At 39.6% G+C, this 19,511-nt stretch overlaps 11 non-coding genes across 11 annotated transcripts; 7 read left to right on the forward strand and 4 right to left on the reverse strand.

The window, feature by feature from the left end:
* Positions 1–2,354: 2,354 nt before the first annotated feature.
* Positions 2,355–2,436, forward strand: Trnal-aag (transfer RNA leucine (anticodon AAG)). The gene has a single exon. It is a non-coding gene; the product is annotated as a tRNA-Leu (tRNA).
* Positions 2,437–2,895: 459 nt separating this feature from the next.
* Trnak-uuu (transfer RNA lysine (anticodon UUU)) lies at positions 2,896–2,968 on the reverse strand. Its single transcript has one exon. It is a non-coding gene; the product is annotated as a tRNA-Lys (tRNA).
* A 2,856-nt stretch (positions 2,969–5,824) lies between these two features.
* Positions 5,825–5,911, forward strand: Trnal-uag (transfer RNA leucine (anticodon UAG)). Its single transcript has one exon. It is a non-coding gene; the product is annotated as a tRNA-Leu (tRNA).
* Positions 5,912–7,656: 1,745 nt separating this feature from the next.
* On the reverse strand, positions 7,657–7,729 carry Trnak-uuu (transfer RNA lysine (anticodon UUU)). Its single transcript has one exon. It is a non-coding gene; the product is annotated as a tRNA-Lys (tRNA).
* Positions 7,730–9,178: 1,449 nt separating this feature from the next.
* Positions 9,179–9,260, forward strand: Trnal-aag (transfer RNA leucine (anticodon AAG)). The gene has a single exon. It is a non-coding gene; the product is annotated as a tRNA-Leu (tRNA).
* A 2,151-nt stretch (positions 9,261–11,411) lies between these two features.
* Positions 11,412–11,493, forward strand: Trnal-uag (transfer RNA leucine (anticodon UAG)). Its single transcript has one exon. It is a non-coding gene; the product is annotated as a tRNA-Leu (tRNA).
* An 815-nt stretch (positions 11,494–12,308) lies between these two features.
* On the forward strand, positions 12,309–12,381 carry Trnak-uuu (transfer RNA lysine (anticodon UUU)). The gene has a single exon. It is a non-coding gene; the product is annotated as a tRNA-Lys (tRNA).
* A 675-nt stretch (positions 12,382–13,056) lies between these two features.
* Positions 13,057–13,138, reverse strand: Trnal-uag (transfer RNA leucine (anticodon UAG)). The gene has a single exon. It is a non-coding gene; the product is annotated as a tRNA-Leu (tRNA).
* Positions 13,139–14,338: 1,200 nt separating this feature from the next.
* Positions 14,339–14,411, forward strand: Trnak-uuu (transfer RNA lysine (anticodon UUU)). Its single transcript has one exon. It is a non-coding gene; the product is annotated as a tRNA-Lys (tRNA).
* Positions 14,412–15,311: 900 nt separating this feature from the next.
* On the forward strand, positions 15,312–15,393 carry Trnal-uag (transfer RNA leucine (anticodon UAG)). Its single transcript has one exon. It is a non-coding gene; the product is annotated as a tRNA-Leu (tRNA).
* Positions 15,394–16,060: 667 nt separating this feature from the next.
* On the reverse strand, positions 16,061–16,133 carry Trnak-uuu (transfer RNA lysine (anticodon UUU)). The gene has a single exon. It is a non-coding gene; the product is annotated as a tRNA-Lys (tRNA).
* Positions 16,134–19,511: the final 3,378 nt, after the last annotated feature.

Below are 19,511 nucleotides of genomic sequence, written 5' to 3' on the forward strand. Positions count from 1 at the left end.
GTAATGTAAACAAGACTATAGACTGATGTTAATTTAATAATCAAATAGTCTGCTCAGAAGGTCTGTCATTCTTATCAGGAGCGCGTGAACAGACCTTGAAAGAGAATCGGCGCTGAAAGGAACGTTGCGGTCCGAAAGAAACTTCAAACAGTCAGTGACTCCCTGTAACTCGAACCCTCTATAATTCGAACCTCTCGCTAAGTGGAAGCAATTTTTTCGCTTTTCATTCTCTTCCAGATCGCTTTCTATATAATTTTACCCTCGATAACTTTAACTCCCGATAACTCGAAGTATTTTCTGTTTCCCTTGAAGGTTTGAATTATCGGGAGTCGACTGTACTAAATAACCCGAAAAAGCGCGCGCTGAGAATCAGAAAAAACATATCGATTATTAAACGGTGGAGGAATTGACCTTGACTGACTTGTGGGATTACGAAATAGCAGGACTTTTAGGTACCCAACTTTAGGTCTTCCTTATGGTTGCTAAGTAACAAACGATGACGGGGTTCCTACATGTAGGACCTCTTTTCCATCAAGTGTAAAATCATCTACAAACAGGAGCCCATAACCCGGAGCGTTCAACTGCCATAAATTCGTGCAACGGCGTTTTTACAAGTGAGTTTATTTTTAGATCAGCTTTTCCCGCGAAAAATAACTGTTCCACGGGGTCACTTCCTCCATTTGATCGTCGTTTATACTGTTAGTAGCTCGCTTGGACCTTTTCACAGTCGGCTATTTCGAAGATGATTTCGATTTAATTCCCTTTGCGTGAATTATGTGTTGTCGCCGATGAAGTAGATATCCTGGCTAGGTTTTGCAAATCTTGCTCTGAACTGCTAGTTTCCGTGTAAATACTGAAGTTGTCGCTTGAAGTACTGTCAGAAGACTCCTCTGAAGATTTCTCACGTGTGTCCGCCATATTTTTTTCAATGTGAAGGAGTTGTCCTAGTTGCGTATTAAAAGTTTATCATTGATGACGCAATTGCTAGTGATTGGTTTTTCGAGAGCAATTCGCGGGAAAGGCTTATCTAAAAAAAGACTTACTTGTGAAAACGCCGTTGCATAGGCGCAGTATGGAAGTTAGACGCTCCGGGTTATGGGCTCCTGCTACAAACAATTCTCATATTAATAATTAGATAAGGCAGTCACACTTCAATAGGCCATTTGCATGATGGTGTCATTTTACTGCTATGACTTGCCTAGTCCCTGTACGGCGTCTTTTCAGGCCCTCTCGGTCAATGCAGTTCGGTGACGTATCCGAGACGAACGGCCGGAAGACGCCTAGAAAATCTCGGAGTGCGTATGCGTGAGCAGTTTTGCATTTTTGAAAAGTTCACACGCTCAAATCTATAAATAACTTTGCGCGTGAATATCCTTCGCTTCAAGATCGGCACTATTGACACTATTGCAAAAATAACTAACCTGGTTTCTGTTATTAAAGAACAAAAATATTAGTTTGAATCGGAAAGAATACTACTGAAACGTGCAAGTAATTTCTCTTTTAGTTCATTTTCAAATGAACCATTAAAATGATATTTCTTTATTGATAACAAGACTTGAAACAGTAGTTTGTTGACATTCTACCAAATTTAGAGACCAAATTCAACAGCCTGTCCGATTAGTTTGATAAGCTTCCAAATCCAAAAATTAAATTACATAAAGTATTTCAAAGTAAAATGATGACGAGAAATTTATAGGAGCAAGCGAAAATAGAGAAACGAAAGATAGCTTTTCATATCCAAGAATAAATATAAACTTATTTCTTTAGCTTACCTTCCGATTCTTGATCAAATAATTTTTTGCGACGCTGTTTTGCTTAGTTTTTGAGATGAGATAAAGTTCAAATTAGTTTAATGAGATAAATGAAAAAGAAGGCCAAACGACTTTCAACAATGAAAACGTGCATAGAATAAAAATGCTCGGTTTATCCTCTGTACTCTCCGTGGCTGCTGGACATCTTTCATCATCGCGGAAAAGTTATTGACAGCTCGCCCGCTTCCAAAAGCTCCGCCTCAAGTGAGACAAAATATCTCACTTCTCCGAGTTTGTCTAGGCCTCAAAAACTTTCCCAGTCCACGTGACCCGAAACGCATCGGCCGCGCATAATAATGAGGCCTAGGGACTAGGCAATGCTATGACAAGGATCCTTCAGGCTTTTGCTTTCTCGGGTAAATTAGGGCTTTTTTTATTTAAACCTCATTGGGGCTACCAAATTTAAATATCAAAAGAAAAACGAAAAGAATTCTGGTCGTAGTAGTAAAATGACGCCATCGTCGCCCATTCTTTTGCTTTTATCTTTTTCCCCCAATGATGCGAAAGCCAAGTGTATTCTAAATAGCAGGGTAAGGTATATACGGTAGCGTGGCCGAGCGGTCTAAGGCGCTGGTTTAAGGCACCAGTCTCTTCGGAGGCGTGGGTTCGAATCCCACCGCTGCCATTCACGTTTTTTAAAATAATGGTAATAACTTAACTCCCACGCTACATGAAGAGCTTCACTTTTCGAGCTTCAGCCCATAAGGCAAAACCTTTTTTTATCATACATCAGGTAAGGCAAATTTCTGCGTACACGGTGTATATAAAAAAGACCACCAGAAAATGTCTTGAAAAAGGACACGCTACATAGCATTGAATGGTTTACACTGGAAAAAAAAACTTTTAACAACTATTCCTGTTGTTCAATTTTATCCTATCTTATTTCCTATCCAAATTAAAAGTCTAGGACTAAGCTGTGTTCTATGCGATTTATTATGTGTTATTGGGGTGGGAAATTAACCAATCTACAGTATTAACGGCCCTCATACAACACTTTCTTGCGCGTGTTTGATATGATACATCTGTCATTTGTGAGCCAAAAACTAATCAAAACATCACCTCGAAAAGTTACAAAAAGGGACGTCGCCCGATATGGGACTTGAACCCATGACCCTCAGATTAAAAGTCTGATGCTCTACCGACTGAGCTAACCGGGCGGCTCGCAGTCCTTTCTATGGTAGTTCCAATTGCATATGGTGATCGAACCAGCGCAAGTAATTACTTATGCAGACCAATTAGAATCTTAGCAATTCTAAGCAAGATCATCGAGTAAACTGTTCACCGTCAGCTGTATACCCACGTCAAGAAGGAGAACAACCTTTTGGCCCCTGAGGTGGTCCTTGCTCATCTGACTGAGAATATCTTGGATAATAATGATGCTGTGGTTTAGTTTTATCCTTTTTCAAATTCTGTTTCTGTTTGTTTTCAAACTAATTATCATAATTACCATACCCCAAAACAAAGGGAAACAAAATTTAAACCAAGGATAACATTGGACCCCGACATAGACAATAGCTTTATTACAGGTGCGTGATTCCATGACCTTAACAAGGCATTCGGTACGGTCAACCATAAGATGTTACTAAACAAACTGGACTGTTTAGGACTAAATAATAGCACAGTGGGTTGGTTTATGTTCTATCTCTCTGATGGTGAACAGGTCACCTCAATCGGAAACTGTCTCTCGTTTCCAAGGCAAGTCACAGTCGGGGTGCCCCAACGAAAGAGACCGTCGCTCTTAATTTCGAAGCTTGTAACGATTTTTATGCTTGCGTCAGTTGTGTTGTTAAATCGGGGCAAATAACAGCCAAACAGAGGCCCCGGGTGGATACTCCTTATTAGAGAGTTTTAGATCCGAGTTTACCGCGAACCTCTAGCCGCGGTTTGAGGTTACCCGTTCAAACATAATTCGATTAAATTGGCGGTGGATTAAAGAAGTAGCCTGAAATTCATCCGATTGCTTCGAGTCGTTTTCTCCTCTCAACAACGTCTGAATCGACCGGCCGTTAATGCCGTCCAGTGACGTCACTCACTACCCGAAAACCGGGTAGTGATTTTGATTGGTTGATTGTCTAAACATTCGCATAATTGTGTATAATTATGAAAAATTTTACCGGGATTGTCGCTTGATATTCAGCGGATCGCATCCCTGGCATTCTTTCGTTTCGTTCAAACATTTCGATAAGCATAATCTTTATCTTAAACAGTAAAATTGCCCTTGTCTTCGAAACTGAAATGTTAAATTGAATTGCGAATGAAGAATCATTGCGAAGAGTCGGTAGGTTTTTCATTTTAATAGAGCCGCTCTGTGGTTATGGCGGCCGGTGATTTTGTTTACGCGAAGTTTTCTGAGATCAATGTTATAATTCGACCTTCTTGCTATTTTTACCGTCAAGTGTAATGATTCTGTTAGCTTTTCTTTCTTGTCTCCTTGTTCTTTTTCTTCGTTAAGGACCAAACAGCTTCTTTTCAATTAAAGCAAATCATTGTGTTTTTGAACTAAGTGTTCCGTGTGTGTGTGTTTATTTCATTTCGTGATTGCGACCGAGTTTGATTGTAGAATACAACCAGTTCAGAGTTGTACGGCATGCAGTTGATAGTTTGAACGTTAAACATGAATTACGATCGAAAAAAATAAAGTAGTTCTGTATCATGCAGACATTTCCAAACGATATTTCTCGGTTTGCCACTTGAAAGTCGTGTTTTACTTTTTGCATGAATTAAACCACATAGTTTTTTTTTTTCAGAATACCAGTTGTATTAGAAAACCGTATTAGAAAACCGCAGGTCATCTCCGGGGGGGGGGGGTGCGCACCCCCTGCACCCTCCCTCTAGAGTTTGCCACTTGAAAGTCGTGTTTTACTTTTTGCATGAATTAAAGCAAAGGTCAAGGAATAGTGACGTCACTGGACGGCATTAACGGCCGGTCGATTCAGACGTTACTGAGAGAGTAATAACGACTCGAAGTAATGGGGTGAAATTCAGGCTATTAAAGAAGTGGATTCTGGTTTATTTTTCCATTTAGAAATAGAAGAAATATCAATCAGTGAAAATAAAAGAAATTTACGGTTAACACTGGGTTATCTAGCAACAAAGAGCGGTAAATTCTTACATTAGTTGTTCTTGCAAATTTACGGCCGCCATTTTGAATCAGCAGTCATGAATGGCACTTGTTTTCCAGATCCAATAGGATTTTTCAAATTTAGCATTTCACCCGAATTTGTGCCTCTATTAAGGGATAAAGACTTGCTCCACAATTACGTGGGATAAAACAAGAATTATACGCTAAAAGCTTTCGGGTTTATGACATACGTGAAAACCTACTTCCCCACGTTGAAAACGCACGTCGTAAACCTCAATCGTGACGCGAAAGACTTGTCACGTGACCTCCAGTGGTTAGAGGTTCGCGGTAAACTCGGATCTACAACAGGGGCGGATCCAGGATTTTTTTTAGGAGGGGGTGCACTAGTCTTTTGCTCTACTTCAACACCAATAAACAACATAGTTTTTTTTTTTTCAGAATACCAGTTGTATTAGAAAACCGCAGGTCATCTCCGGGGGGGGGGGTGCGCACGCACCCCCTGCACCCTCCCTCTAGATCCGCCCCTGTACAACTCTCTATTATGGCCAATACAGGGAAGCTCGCCCGTAAGAGGTACCTTGTGAAATTTCACTGTAGCTCTCAGTACAAACCAATCATCAAAAGGCAAGTTTGATAACTTCTGCTCTGCCTCTGTTTTTCGATTTATATTTTTACAGTACAGCAGTACAGGCAGCACAGCAGTTTTTTTTTTTTTTTCATTTAAATCGTGGCCTCATCAAATAGCTTAGTAACAAATCAGGTCACGGGGTTCCTACATTTAAGACCTATTTCCCTCAACTGTAATATACACTCACTAAGGTCGTCTGCGAACTATGCCTATACTACTAATTAGATAAGGTAATCACTGTATATTTTTTTCCCAATGATGGGAAAACCAAGTGTATTCTAAATAGCCGGGTAGGGTATAAACGGTAGCGTGGCCGAGCCGAGTGGTCTAAGGCGCTGGTCTTAGGCACCAGTCTCTTCAGAGGCGTGGGTTCGAATCCCAACGCTGTCAATTTTTAAAATTCATACTAATAATAATAATAATAATAATAATAATAATAATAATATTCGACTACGAGAATTAAAAGTCAAACTTTTTTTATAAACCTGATGATCTACGAAGCTGTGTCCAAGCTGTGTTCCATGCGATTTATCAATCGTTATTAAAGTTGGAAAAAAGCTAAGACTTGACCAATTTAGAGACCTTTTTCAAAAATAACATAATAATGTTTGTTGTCCCTCCAACATTTTGCATAGCCATTGTTTTCAGTTTCTCTTAGGACAATTAGATAAGGTAGTGACGGGTTAGTGGAAAATCAAATAACAGGTATATATGGTAGCGTGGCCGAGCGGTCTAAGGCGCTGTTTAAAGCACCAGTCTCTTCGGAGGCGTGGGTTCGAATCCCACCGCTGCCATCGAAACATTAGCCTGCTTAAGATCCGACGACGGCAGACGTCTGTGACGGCGAGGGGAAGTGAAATTACTGCTAGAAAGACTTCCGGCTGCCGTCGTTGTGAAGTTTCCCGCCGTAGCGGTCTTGTCTGTGACGTGAAGAAGGCCATTTTGCCGTCGCGTGTAAGACGTGAGTAAACTTGATCAAAATAATGCCATTTAAACACATTTGAGCGAAATTCTTTAGTACTGTTAACAGTTTATTCTCAGAAGACCATTTTTGTCGAATTTCTAAGCTACTTAAACGATTTGAACACGGTATTTAAATTAAATTTGTTTGCCTTCCCTAAACAGTTTGACTCGTTAATCGCCATGGACTCGGTCAACTCGACAAAGAAAGCAACCCAGTAAGTTTTACAAGTCTTTTTTTGTGTTTATTGATGCGTTTATTAACAATTATGATATCTTAGACTTGTTTCGGCATTAAATTGAGGTCCAATGGATTATGTCACTCATCTTTTCTCGAAATAGCGTTTTTTTTTTTACTCGGCTTCTCTTACAATGTAATTTTAATCAAGAGCTTTCAGTAAGGCCAAAAAATGCAGATTTTCAGATCTGTTGCAATCATACAACAGTAAAAATTCATCTTCTGAAATGTCGCCATCCTCGAAACTTGTCAGTAACAATTCACGAACCTTTCTAAAAGTAGCCATCGCTCTTGTATTTATTTCTAAACTTCAACAGGAAAAGGCGCTACAACAACCCGCCGTCGCGCGAGCTTTCTTAATGCTATTTTTCGCGCCATTGCGACGGCGACCTCACCCCAAACACCCTCGACCAAGTCTGCCGCCGTAGAATCTCGCCGTCGTCGGATCTTAAGCTGACTATTGGTGCTCTAAACTGCAGCAAAAACTTAGCAAGTAATCATTGAACTCCTACGCTACACGAACAGCTTCACTTTTCTAGGGGCAGCCAATACCAGCAGAACCTTGTTTTATTTTGCAAATTTTTCGGTCATTTAGTCAGAGTAGACAGTTTATATAAAAAAAACGCCATAAATCGTCCTGGGAAAAAGACTACCCGCTACTTGGCATTGAATGTTTTTTTTTAAAAAACACCTTCCGGCTCTTGTACAATTCTATCATGCGTTTTTGACTTCGCGAATGGAAAGTCTTACTTGAAGTCTAACTTTTCAAACGACTGTTGGAACACAGCTTCGTAAATGAACAGGTTTGTAAAAACTATTAAACCTATTAATGGCTCTCATACAGCACTCTCCTTTGCATGGTCAATATGTTACTTCAGTCATTTAAGAGCCAAAAAGAAATCAAAACATAACCTTGAAAAGTTATAAATAGCGATGTCGCCCAGTATGGGACTTGAACCCATGACCCTCAGATTAAAAGTCTGATGCTCTACCGACTGAGCTAACCGGGCGGCTCATAAACAGCTTTGTGGTAATGAAAATGTCCGTACCATTGCCAAAGATGTTTTTAAAAAACAAAAAGGAAAGTGTGCCTTCGTTAAGTCAGTTAATCTTCCCTGCCTCTGTTTTTGTAGGAAAGTTGTTTCGAAATTTATTTCTACGTCACCAGACGTGATAAGAGTATACACATGTGCGCAAAATACCAAACATGTTCACTAGACTTGAGACTGAAGCGTTTACAAGACAACAAGACTTCAAATTGTTTTCACTGTCTCACACGTGGAGCGATTGCCCCAAGTTGCCGTACTAAAGCACCTTCTTTAGTTGGTCTTATTCCCTAGCGGGAACAAAACATAGGTGAACAGTGAACAACATATATTGTCTGCCTCGTTCCTAGTCGTCTCAAGTGTATTTGGAAAACGGAAAGCACGACTGCAAGCGATAGTATCGCGCAATGGACCATGGGAACGTTTAGCGTTGACGTAAAGGACGCTGGGAAGGGTGAACGAGGAAAATGAGACTTCTCCTCTCCCACGATACTAGCGCGGAACCTATAATCGCTCCAGTCGCTCTTGAATGGCTCTCCAATCCGCTAGAATGCACCTGGGTACGAGGCAGATATCTTGTAGTTCAAAACAATTTCGGCAGAAAAGCAAAGAACGGCGTAAGGCACTCCAAGGCCGATTAAAAGCCTTTATCTGACGCCGGGCAGTTAGTGGTCCCTAGAAGCATTTCAACGAGTTCAAATTTAAGATGACCCAAATCATTTAGAACATCTATTCAGTAATCTGACTCCGTGAAGTTTCAAACCGGTGTCATTTCAGTCTAGAAATTTTTAAGTCGAGTGAAATGCAGCCAAAAAGTGCCTGGTTAAGGCTACTTATAACACACTTTACAAGTAATTAATATTGCACTTATTATTAAAGATGGTATGGGTTAGCTGCATATTTACTTGCAGTTATTCACTATCACACCCATTTCCTTTTGACTATAATTACACATGTTGGAGGGTCAACTTGGGTGAACACGGGACCTATGAAGCATTGCTACCCTTCGTTAACAACACCAACCCCATTAAAATCCCTGAAAAACCTTTTTAACGACAGAGCACTAAGTTCAAATTTACTCCAACCAAAAGGAGATTAACTACATCTCCCTTTCCAATATTAGAGCCAGTGTTGAAACTCGCCCTCCCAAGCCACACAATTTACTCATTCTCTCCCCTTCCATCCCTGACATTTTATGGGCCTTTCCTCCCCTCCCCTCCCCCCTCCCGAGAATCCCAAGGTTCAGCGATACACGTATTTCTAGTGTAATATACTCACTAAGGTCATCTGCAAACTGTGCCTATGTCACTAATTAGATAAGGTAGTCACTTTATATGTCTCTGCTTACATATATATTTTTTCCCAATGATGGGAAAGCCAAGTACATTCTAAATAGCAGATTAAGATACATACGGTAGCGTGGCCGAGTGGTCTAAGGCGCTGGTTTAAGGCACCAGTCTCTTCGGAGGCGTGGGTTCGAATCCCACCGCTGCCATCCACTTTCTTGTTAAATAATAATAATAACTTAACTCCTACTATTCATGAGGAGCTTCACTTTTTGAGGTTCCGTCCATAAAGCAAAACTTTGTTTTATTATACTCAGGCATCAAGTCAGTGTAGACAGTGTATATCGAGAAAAAAAAAAGCACCAAAAAAAATTGTGTTGAGGAGGGACACTCTACTTAGCATTGAATGCTTTACGCTGAATAAAAAAAAAAGCTTTTTAAAAATCTTCCTCTTGTTCAATTTTATTCTATTTTAATAACTACCTGAATTAAAAGTCAAACTTGTTTAATTATAGACCTTTTGAATCACGAAGCTGTGTTCCATGCGATTTGTTAAGGGCTACTGCAGTGGGAAAAATTAGACTCAGTTAAGATCAAACACTATATAGATATAATAAAACAAAAATATATTGCATATTGGCAACATACAATCCATCATTCTAAGAAACTACAATTTTACAGCTTATTTAAGCATGATTATAAAATTTCAGGTTATCTAGACTTAATTAGAAATTCTGCTAATAGGAAAGATTTAGTGAAAATTCGTATAAGTAACCACAAACTCATGATTGAAACTGGAAGATATAATCAAACTTCCCGCAACGATAGATTCTGTCCTATTTGTAAATCTGGTATAATTAAAAGACGAATTTCATTTTCTCTTCCATTGTCCAAAATGCTCAATCCCAAGGGAGAAATTCTACAATCAAATCCAACAAAATTTTGTCGACTTTAATCAGCTATCTTACACAGAATTAATAATTAAATTGATGAATTGACAGAATTTTTCCGTAAATTCCCATTTGTTGAAATTTGTCTCATTATGTAATGATTTACGTAATAATTTGTTATCAAATCATGCTGATAACCTTTGATTGACTATAGTAATCATTGCATTGCATTATCATTGTTATGATTTGTTTGTTTGTTTGTTTTTTTTATGTTGAAGCTTTTGCAATACTGTAACTACATAATTATAGTCATGCAAATAAAGCTTATGTTGTTGTTGTTAACTCAGTTAACCGACCTGTTAACGGCCTTCATAGAGCACTTTCCTGCGCTTGTTTCACATGATACATCAGTCATATGTGAGCCAAAAACTAATCAAAACATCACCTCGAAAAGTTACAAAAAGGGACGGCGTTCGATACGGGACTTGAAGCCATGACCCTTAGGCCCGATTGAAACGCCGAACTTTTCATGAGCCGAACCTAATTCGAATTAAGGCGGACCCAAATTATTTGGACCGGCTGAATTGACTCAGACGCCGAACTAAGTTCAAAAGGCCAAAAACGCTCATTTGTGTCAAACTGCTTACAAAATACGTTATAACAATTTATGCATTAGGTTCGGTACATGAAAAGTTCGGCGACTGAATCAAGGCCGTTCCAAAGTCGCTCCAAAGGCAAAATTCCCGGCCGGGCTAAGCGAAAAGAACAGCTGAGCCGTTCCAAATTGAAAAAGGCGTTGCTAATTGATTCAGACGCCGAACTTTTCATGTACTTAATTCAATGTATAAGGTTCGGCTCATGAAAAGTTCAGCGTCTGAACCGGGCCTTGAATTAAAAGTCTGACGGCCCTGGGTGGATACTCCTTGAACTAGCCAATAGGAAGAAGCTAGCCTTAAATTTCACTTTTAATCTCAGTACAAACTAATCACCAAAACGCAAGTTTTTTTGCTTATATATATTTTTTCCTAATGATGGGAAAACCAATGTATTCTAAATCGAAACAAAAAATTATCAAGTAATCATTAAACTCCTACGCTACACGAAGAGCTTCTCTTTTCTAATAAACAGCAATAAACAGCTGATAAAGGGATTTTTCTTTTATTATGCACGATTGTTGGGACATGGTTACGATGAAAAAACAAAATCTCACCGGAAAAGCCGCTGAAACAAGAAAAAGGTAGAACAGTCGCGAAAAACGTCCTTGTCACTAGCGCTATACAAGACCTCTTTTCCATCGACCGTAATATGTTCTATTCTCTCTAAAGCTATCTGCTAACTATGCCTGCCTATACTAATGACTAGATACGGTAGCCGGTGATTATTAAATTTTTGTTATTTGGCCTGGCATCTTTATGCCAAAATTAAAATGGGAAAATTAATTTATTTTTAGATGCAAAGAAAGGTATACTCGGTAGCGTGGCCGAGTGGTCTAAGGCGCTGGTTTTAGGCACCAGTCTCTTCGGAGGCGTGGGTTCGAATCCCACCGCTGCCATCTGTTTCTTTTTATAAAGTGAACGATTCGTCAATACTTTCTTCACAAATGAGTTGTTTTTTTCTTTTGTTACATTCTTGTTTTTTTTTTATCTTTGTTTTTTTTTTTTTATCAAAAAAGGAGACTTAAAAACTATGAGAAGAAAAAGCAAAAGCAAACCGAGATACTACCCTTTATCGATAAAAGACCCCCACGCAGAGACAAAGGAAAAACATGGCGAACGTGTGAAACCCCCTGCTATCACATAGTTGGTATTTTACGCATGTGTGTATACTCTTATCACGCTTGGTGACGTACAGATAAAATCCGAAACAACTTTCGTACAAAAACAGAAGGAGGGAAGATTAACAGACATAACGAAGGCACACTTACCTTTTCTTTCTTTTGAAACATCCCGCTTAGTCATTTACCATGTGTGAGAGAGTCAAAAGGATTTGAACTCTTGTTGTCTTGTAAACACTTCAGTCTTAAGTCTAACGAACACCTACAGACTATTGTTTTTCACCATGCAAATAAGAACGTGACAACAATAGTCCCATTGTTTCTAACCCTAAAAACAATGGTCCACAGTCAGTCCACAGTCTGCATCTTACACGGCCCCGTTTGTTCTTTTACGCATGTGTGTATGCTCTTAACACACCTTGTGACGTAAAAATAAAATTCGAATCAAATTTCCTACAAAAACAGAATCAGAGAAGATTAACAGACTTAACGAATCGAAGGCACTCATACCTTTTCTTTCTTTTGAAACATCCCGCTTAACACTGAATGGTTAATGGCCATCTTCATTAATACCGCAACGCTATTTATGAGCCGCCCGGTTAGCTCAGTCGGTAGAGCATCAGACTTTTAATCTGAGGGTCATGGGTTCAAGTCCCATATCGGGCGACGTCGCTTTTTGTAACTTGCAAGGTTGTGTTTTGATTTCTTTTTGGCTCATAAATGACTGATGTATCATATGGACCACGCAAAGTAGAGTGCTGTATGACAGCCATTAACAGGTTAGTTTTATAAACCTGTTCATTTACGAAGCTGTGTTCCAAGAGTCGTTTGAAAAGTTAGACTTCAAGTAAGACTTTCCATTCGGGAAGTCGAAGACGTAGGATAGAATTGAACAAAATCCAGAAAGTGTTTTTGAAACCTTTTTTCCAAAAAAAATAATTCAATGCTAAGTAGCGTGTAGTCCTTTTCCGAGAAGAGAGAAGCCGGGAGAGCCTGTAAGCATCTTTTCAAATACCTCAATCCGCCCACAACCCCACCCATTTCCAGAAAAACCGTTTATTGTGTTTTTAAATATGTTAAAATTTCAAAATATGCCGTGTAGCAGGGGGTTTCACACGTACGCTATGTGTTTTTTTCTTTCTCTGTGTGGGGGTCTTTTCTCGATAAAGAGTAGTATCTCGGTTTGCTTGTGCTTATGCTTTTTCCGCTCATTGTTTATGTCTTGTTTTTTTGAAGATAAATCAAAGATAATAAAAACAAGAATGTAACAAAAGTAAAAAAAAAGCACTCAATTTGTGAAGAAAGTATTGGCGAATCGTTCACTTTACAAAAAGAAACAGATGGCAGCGGTGGGATTCGAACCCACGCCTCCGAAGAGACTGGTGCCTAAAACCAGCGCCTTAGACCACTCGGCCACGCTACCGTGTATACCTTTCTTGGCATCTGAAAATAAATACATTTTCCCATTTTGGCATTAAGATGCCAGGCCAAATAACAAAAATTTAATAATCACCGACTACCGTACCTAGTTATTAGTATAGGCAGGCCTAATTTGCAGGTAGCCTTAGAGAGAATAGAATACCGTAAAATTCCGAAAATAAGCCCCTCCATGTATAAGCCCCTCGAAATATAAGCCCCCCAAAATCGTAACGCAAAAAACCCTCCGCTAAATCGACCCCCAACGAATATAAGACCCCCGGGGGGCTTGCCCTTGGAATTTGCCCCTGAATACAAAGTAGAACAAAGTAAAAATGGTAAATTTCCTTTCCACTACAAGCTAGCCCAATTGATTTTGAAGTGCAAATTTCCCTCCTTACATAAGCCCCTACGAATATAGGCCCCTCCAAAAAAAAGCCCCTCAAAAAGGGCCTTTGAAAAGTATAAGCCCCGGGGGCTTATTTTCGGAATTTTACGGTATATTACGGTCAATGGAAAAGAGGTCTTGTATGGCCCTAGTGACAAGATGTTTTTCACGACTGGTCTGCCTTTTTCTTGTTTCAGCGGCTTTTCGGGTGAGATTTTGTTTTTTCACTGTCACTATGTCCCCAGAATCGTGTATAATAAAATAAAAATCCCTTTTATTAGCTGTTTATTGAGTAGTAGAGCTGAAAACATTTATTTAGCACCATAAAAAAGAGGTATAAAAAGGTAAACCCTGAATGTAATATAGCAAGGGCTATCAAAAGCGGATGGACTAAAGAAGGTGGTTAATTGCCATCTCTACCACGTGTGTTTTTTCATCAAAAAAGGAGACTTAAAAACTATGCCGAGAAGAAAAAGCAAAAGCAAACCGAGATACTACTCTTTACCGAGAAAAGACTCCCACGCAGGGACAAAGAAAAAACATGGCGAACGGCATATTTGACATTTTAACACCTCAAACACTTCACTGCATGACTCTCAAGTCCTGACATAGTTGGTATTTTACGGATGTGTGTATGCTCTTATCACGCTTGGTGACGTACAAATAAACTTCAAATCAACTTTCCTACAAAAACAGAATCAGAGAAGATTAAAAGAATCAACGAAGGCACAATTACCTTTGTTTAAAAAAAAAAAACGTCCCGTTTCGCAACGGTTCATGTAATGGACATTTTCATTACCGCCAGGCGGTTTATGAGCCGCCCGGTTAGCTCAGTCGGTAGAGCATCAGACTTTTAATCTGAGGGTCATGGGTTCAAGTCCCATATCGGGCGACGTCGCTTTTCATAGCTTTTCAAGGTTATGTTTTGATTTCTTTTTGGCTCATAAATGACTGATGATGTATCATATAGACCACGCAAAGGAGAGTGCTGTATGAGAGCCATTAATAGGTTAGTTTTTATAAACCTGTTCATTTACGAAGCTGTGTTGCAATAGTCGGGAAGTCGAAGACGTAGGATAGAATTGAACAAAATCCAGACGGTGTTTTTAAAACTTTTTTTCCAAAAAATAATTCAATACTAAGTAGCGTGTAGTCCTTTTCCGGGAAGAGAGAAGCCGGGAGAGCCTGTAAGCATTTTTTGAAATAACTAAATCTGCCCTCTACCCCACCCATTTCCAGAAAAACCGTTTATTGTGTTTAAAATGCAAGACAAGACTTCAAATTCTTTTTACTGTCCTACACGTGGTAGCGATTCCCCTTAGAAGTGACGACCTCATCACGTTTCGGCAGTTAACCACCTTTTTTAGTCCATCCCCTTTTGACACCCCTTGCTATTTAATACTGCATGCAGGGTTTACCTTTTTATACCGTTTTTTTGTGGTGCTAAATATATGTTTTCAGCTCTACTCTCAATAAACAGCTGATAAAAGGGTTTTTCTTTTATTATGCACGATTGTGGGGACATGGTTACGATGAAAAAACAAAATCTCACCGGAAAAGCCGCTGAAACAAGAAAAAGGCAGAACAGTCGCGAAAAACGTCCTTGTCACTAGCGCTATACAAGACCTCTTTTCCATCGACCGTAATATTTTCTATTCTCTCTAAAGCTATCTGCTAACTATTCCTGCCTATACGTTAGCCGGTGATTATTAAATTTTTGTTATTTGGCCTGGCATCTTTATGCCAAAATGAGGAAATTAATTTATTTTTAGATGGAAAGAAAGGTATACACGGTAGCGTGGCCGAGTGGTCTAAGGCGCTGGTTTTAGGCACCAGTCTCTTTGGAGGGGTGGGTTCGAATCCCACCGCTGCCATCTGTTTCTTTTTATAAAGTGAACGATTCGTCAATACTTCCTTCACAAATTGAGTTGTTTTTTTCTTTTGTTACATTCGTTTTTATTATCTTTGATTTTTCATCAAAAAAGAAGACTTATAAACAATGAGAAGAAAAAGCACAAGCAAACCGAGATACTACTCTTTATCGAGAAAAGACCCCCACACAGAGACAAAGAAAACACATAGCGAACGTGTGAAACCCCCTGCTACACGGCATATTTTGACATTTTAACATCTCATTTTAAACACAATAAACGGTTTTTCTGGAAATGGGTGGGGTTGTGGGCGGATTGAGGTATTTGAAAAGATGCTTACAGGCTCTCCCGGCTTCTCCCTTCTCGGAAAAGGACTACACGCTACTTAGCATTGAATTCTTGTTTGCAAAAAAGGTTTTCAAATCACCTTCTGGCTTCTGTTCAATTCTATCCTACGTCTTCGACTTCCCGAATGGAAAGTCTTGCTTGAAGTCTAACTTTTCAAACGTCTGTTAGAACACAGCCTTGTAAATGAACACGTTTATAAAAACTAACCTGGTAATGGCTCTCATACAGTACTCTTCTTTGCGTGTTGCACATGTTACATCATGTCATTTGTGAGCCAAAAAGAAATCAAAACATGACCTTGAAAAGTTATAAAAAGGGACGTCGCCCGATATGGGACTTGAACCCATGACCCTCAGATTAAAAGTCTGATGCTCTACCGACTGAGCTAACCGGGCGGCTCGTAACAACCTTTCGTTAATAAAGATGTCCATTTACCATTGCTAAGGGGGGTGTTTCAAGAAAACGAAAAGGTAAGTGTGCCTTCGTGAAATCAGTTAATCTTCTCTGATTCTGTTTTTGTAGGAAAGATGTTTCGAATTTTATTTGTGCGTCACCAGGCGTGATAAAAGCATACACACATGCGTAAAATACCAAACGGGGTAGTGTAAAATGCAGACTGCGGATTGACTGCGAACCATTGTTTTTAAGGTGAGAAACAGGCTTTTTCAGACTTCTTTACGCAACTGCATAAATTGCGTTCAGTGCGACGATCATTTCTTCCTTTTCAGTGAAACTATTGTTGTCACGTTCTCATTTGCATGTTGAAAATCAATAGTCTGTAGTCCGCGTTTTACACTGACCGATACCAAACAGGTTCATTAGACTTAAGACTGTTTACACGACAACAAGACTTCAAATTCTTTTCACCCTCTCACACATGGTAGAGATTGCCCTTAGAAGTGTCGACCTGACCAAAAAATAATAAAAAAATAGGTGAGCAGGGAACACCAAAAATTGTCTCCCTCGTTCCTAGTCGTCTCAAGTGTGTTTGAAAAACGGAAAACTCGACTGCGAGCGATAACATCGCCCAATGGGCCATGAAAACGCACGTTTAGCGTTGGCGAAAAGGGCGCTGGGAAGGGTGAACGAGAAAAATGAGACTTCGCGTTTCCCATGATACCTACAATGAGGGACAAAAGTGTTGGCACACTTCCGTAAAATGGCCCCTTTTTGCATAGTGGATATACTTATCCCATTCCCCTGTCTACCCCAACCCCTTCCCCCCCAAAATCAATGTTGAATTTTGGACCCTCAAGTCTTTTTTTTACTTCAGACAACATTGATTCGGGGGGTGAGGGGATTTACGGCGTTTAAAAAGAATGAAATAATAGATGAATTAAATGTTTGCTAAAAGCACCCGTTTTAAACAAGTGTGTCAACTACTTTTGTCCCTGATTGTCTGAAATATGTATCTGTGTTTTCCGGCTAGATTTTTGACGCTGCTGAATTTTTGTGCGATGACGTTACTCTATGGGCCAAATTGTTTTTTTTAGAAACAACAATTTGTAAAGTTTCGTCCTGATTTGTAGTATACGTAGAGTAAAATGTACGAAGCGTATGTCATCACTTAATCTTGTACTTCCGCGCGCGTTCCTGATACCCTGTGGGGTCGAGAGGAAATCATTTGTGTTATGATCAATGCCGTTGCAGCGGATGTAATGTTTTCACAAGTATTATCAATAGTGGAAAAAGGATGGAAACACTAAGGTGCAATGGAAATTGTTCTGGTAAATGATTAACTTAAGCGAATGAAGTACTGCAGAGTAACTGAGGGGACATGCATTATTTTTGACATTGACTTGTGCCATTAGTGAAAGGACGTGAACAATATACAGGTTATGAACCTCATAAATGATGGGCCAGCCGTTTGTGCTATGTCCTATATATAGATGTGTGTTTTTTTTGGAGACCTTTTCAAACCTAAGTGATCCAAACCTTTAGCGTAGGTAGGCGTCGAACAGGTTAGACCAGGTTTTGGAATGTACTTTTGTAATGATTTTAGATGACCGCCTGCCATTTATTCAGTGGCATAATTTTTTTATTGATGTTGGATGGACAACTATTTCATTTCCCAGCTCGTAAATCACAGAATACCAAAGAAATTGTTTTCAAGATAGACACACCAGTTTGCGTCATCGCCAAAACAGCAATTACTTTTGCCCAGAAGTTCACTTGATGACAAGGAAAGCGGGATAACATGTGATCAATGACAGCCGTGCGCTGGAAAATTTTCCTTTTTTATGCGCTAATTCCTCACGAAAGGCAAAAGAAGATTCCGCTATGTAGAAAGTACTTCGCAATACGTATTCTTGGCAAGAAAAATTCCAGCGATGTGGTGCAAATAAGGAGTTTCAACGGTTAACCACGAGAATACATATGGACATTAAGAGGTCATAACAGACTCATTTTACTTTTCGTTTTCCGAAACGTGGTTAACCGTTGTAACACGAAGGAAGCAGTGTTTTCCTCAGTTTGAGCTGTCGTTTTCTTTGAGAGTCAAATACCAGTTCACGTTTCAAAGCTCTCTTTTCATTTTCTCTGCCGACAATAGACAAAAACACAGGGTTTCGCTTGAGAAATACAGTCCAAATACACAGCCATATGCGCTCATGTCACGCTATTTGCGTTGCGTTATCATGTCACTCATGGTGTCACGAGGTGGGATTGAAAGTAATTGTTTTCGTGGACACTTGCAATGTTTGCTAGGCTGTCCTTAGTTTTTTATTGAATTGGCCATGAATTTACCTTCACTTTTCCGTAGTTTCGATATTGAACGCAGTGACGGCCGCTCCGCACTAACGCTCCATATTTCCGTGGCCGGCCAGTGACTATCCCCACTACGTGTCAATCCTTACCCTACCCGTGATTGTTTGCGCCTTAACCATCGGATAAAGTGAAGAACGAGAAACATTCACTTTATTAAAAACATTTTCAGTACGCGTACCCTTGAAATTCATCAAAAGTTGTACATGTGCGCGAGTTTCAGCGTTAGTTTTTAGCTTGTAAACCATATCGACGTTAATTCTGGATATCGCAGCCCTTTTATTACGTCATCACGTAATTCCAATTGGCCCTATAATTCGGTCGTGAATAAGTCAATGTCACCCCCACCACCAATAACATAATTATGTCTTTGATTTCTTTAATTTCAGTTAAAATCAGTGTCATGCACGGCTCAACTTGTGTGCAGTAGCACAATTTTGCATTCAGACAATGAGGGACAAAAGTGTTGGCACACTTCCGTAAAATGGCCCCTTTTTGCATAGTGGATATACTTATCCCATTCCCCTGTCTACCCCAACCCCTTCCCCCCCAAAATCAATGTTGAATTTTGGACCCTCAAGTCTTTTTTTTACTTCAGACAACATTGATTCGGGGGGTGAGGGGATTTACGGCGTTTAAAAAGAATGAAATAATAGATGAATTAAATGTTTGCTAAAAGCACCCGTTTTAAACAAGTGTGTCAACTACTTTTGTCCCTGATTGTAGCACGAAACCTATAATCGCTCCAGTCGCTCTCGAATCCGCTAGAATGCGATTGGGTACGAGGCAGACATCTTGTAGTTCAAAACAATCTCGGCAGAAAAAAAAAGGAACGGCGTAAGGCGCGGTATCTCAGCTGTTTGGTAGAGCTGTAGAGGTTAAACACGTTTTGCGAATAAGAAATAGCCAAATTACTGATTAAAATTATAGCAAGAATAGCAAAATTAAACCTCGAATGATCACGTCTACCACTTGAAGAATATCTGCTCCACTTAAGGCACTACAAATGG

The sequence above is a fragment of the Porites lutea genome, chromosome 1 (genome assembly GCF_958299795.1).
Source record: "Porites lutea chromosome 1, jaPorLute2.1, whole genome shotgun sequence".
NCBI lineage: Eukaryota > Metazoa > Cnidaria > Anthozoa > Scleractinia > Poritidae > Porites > Porites lutea.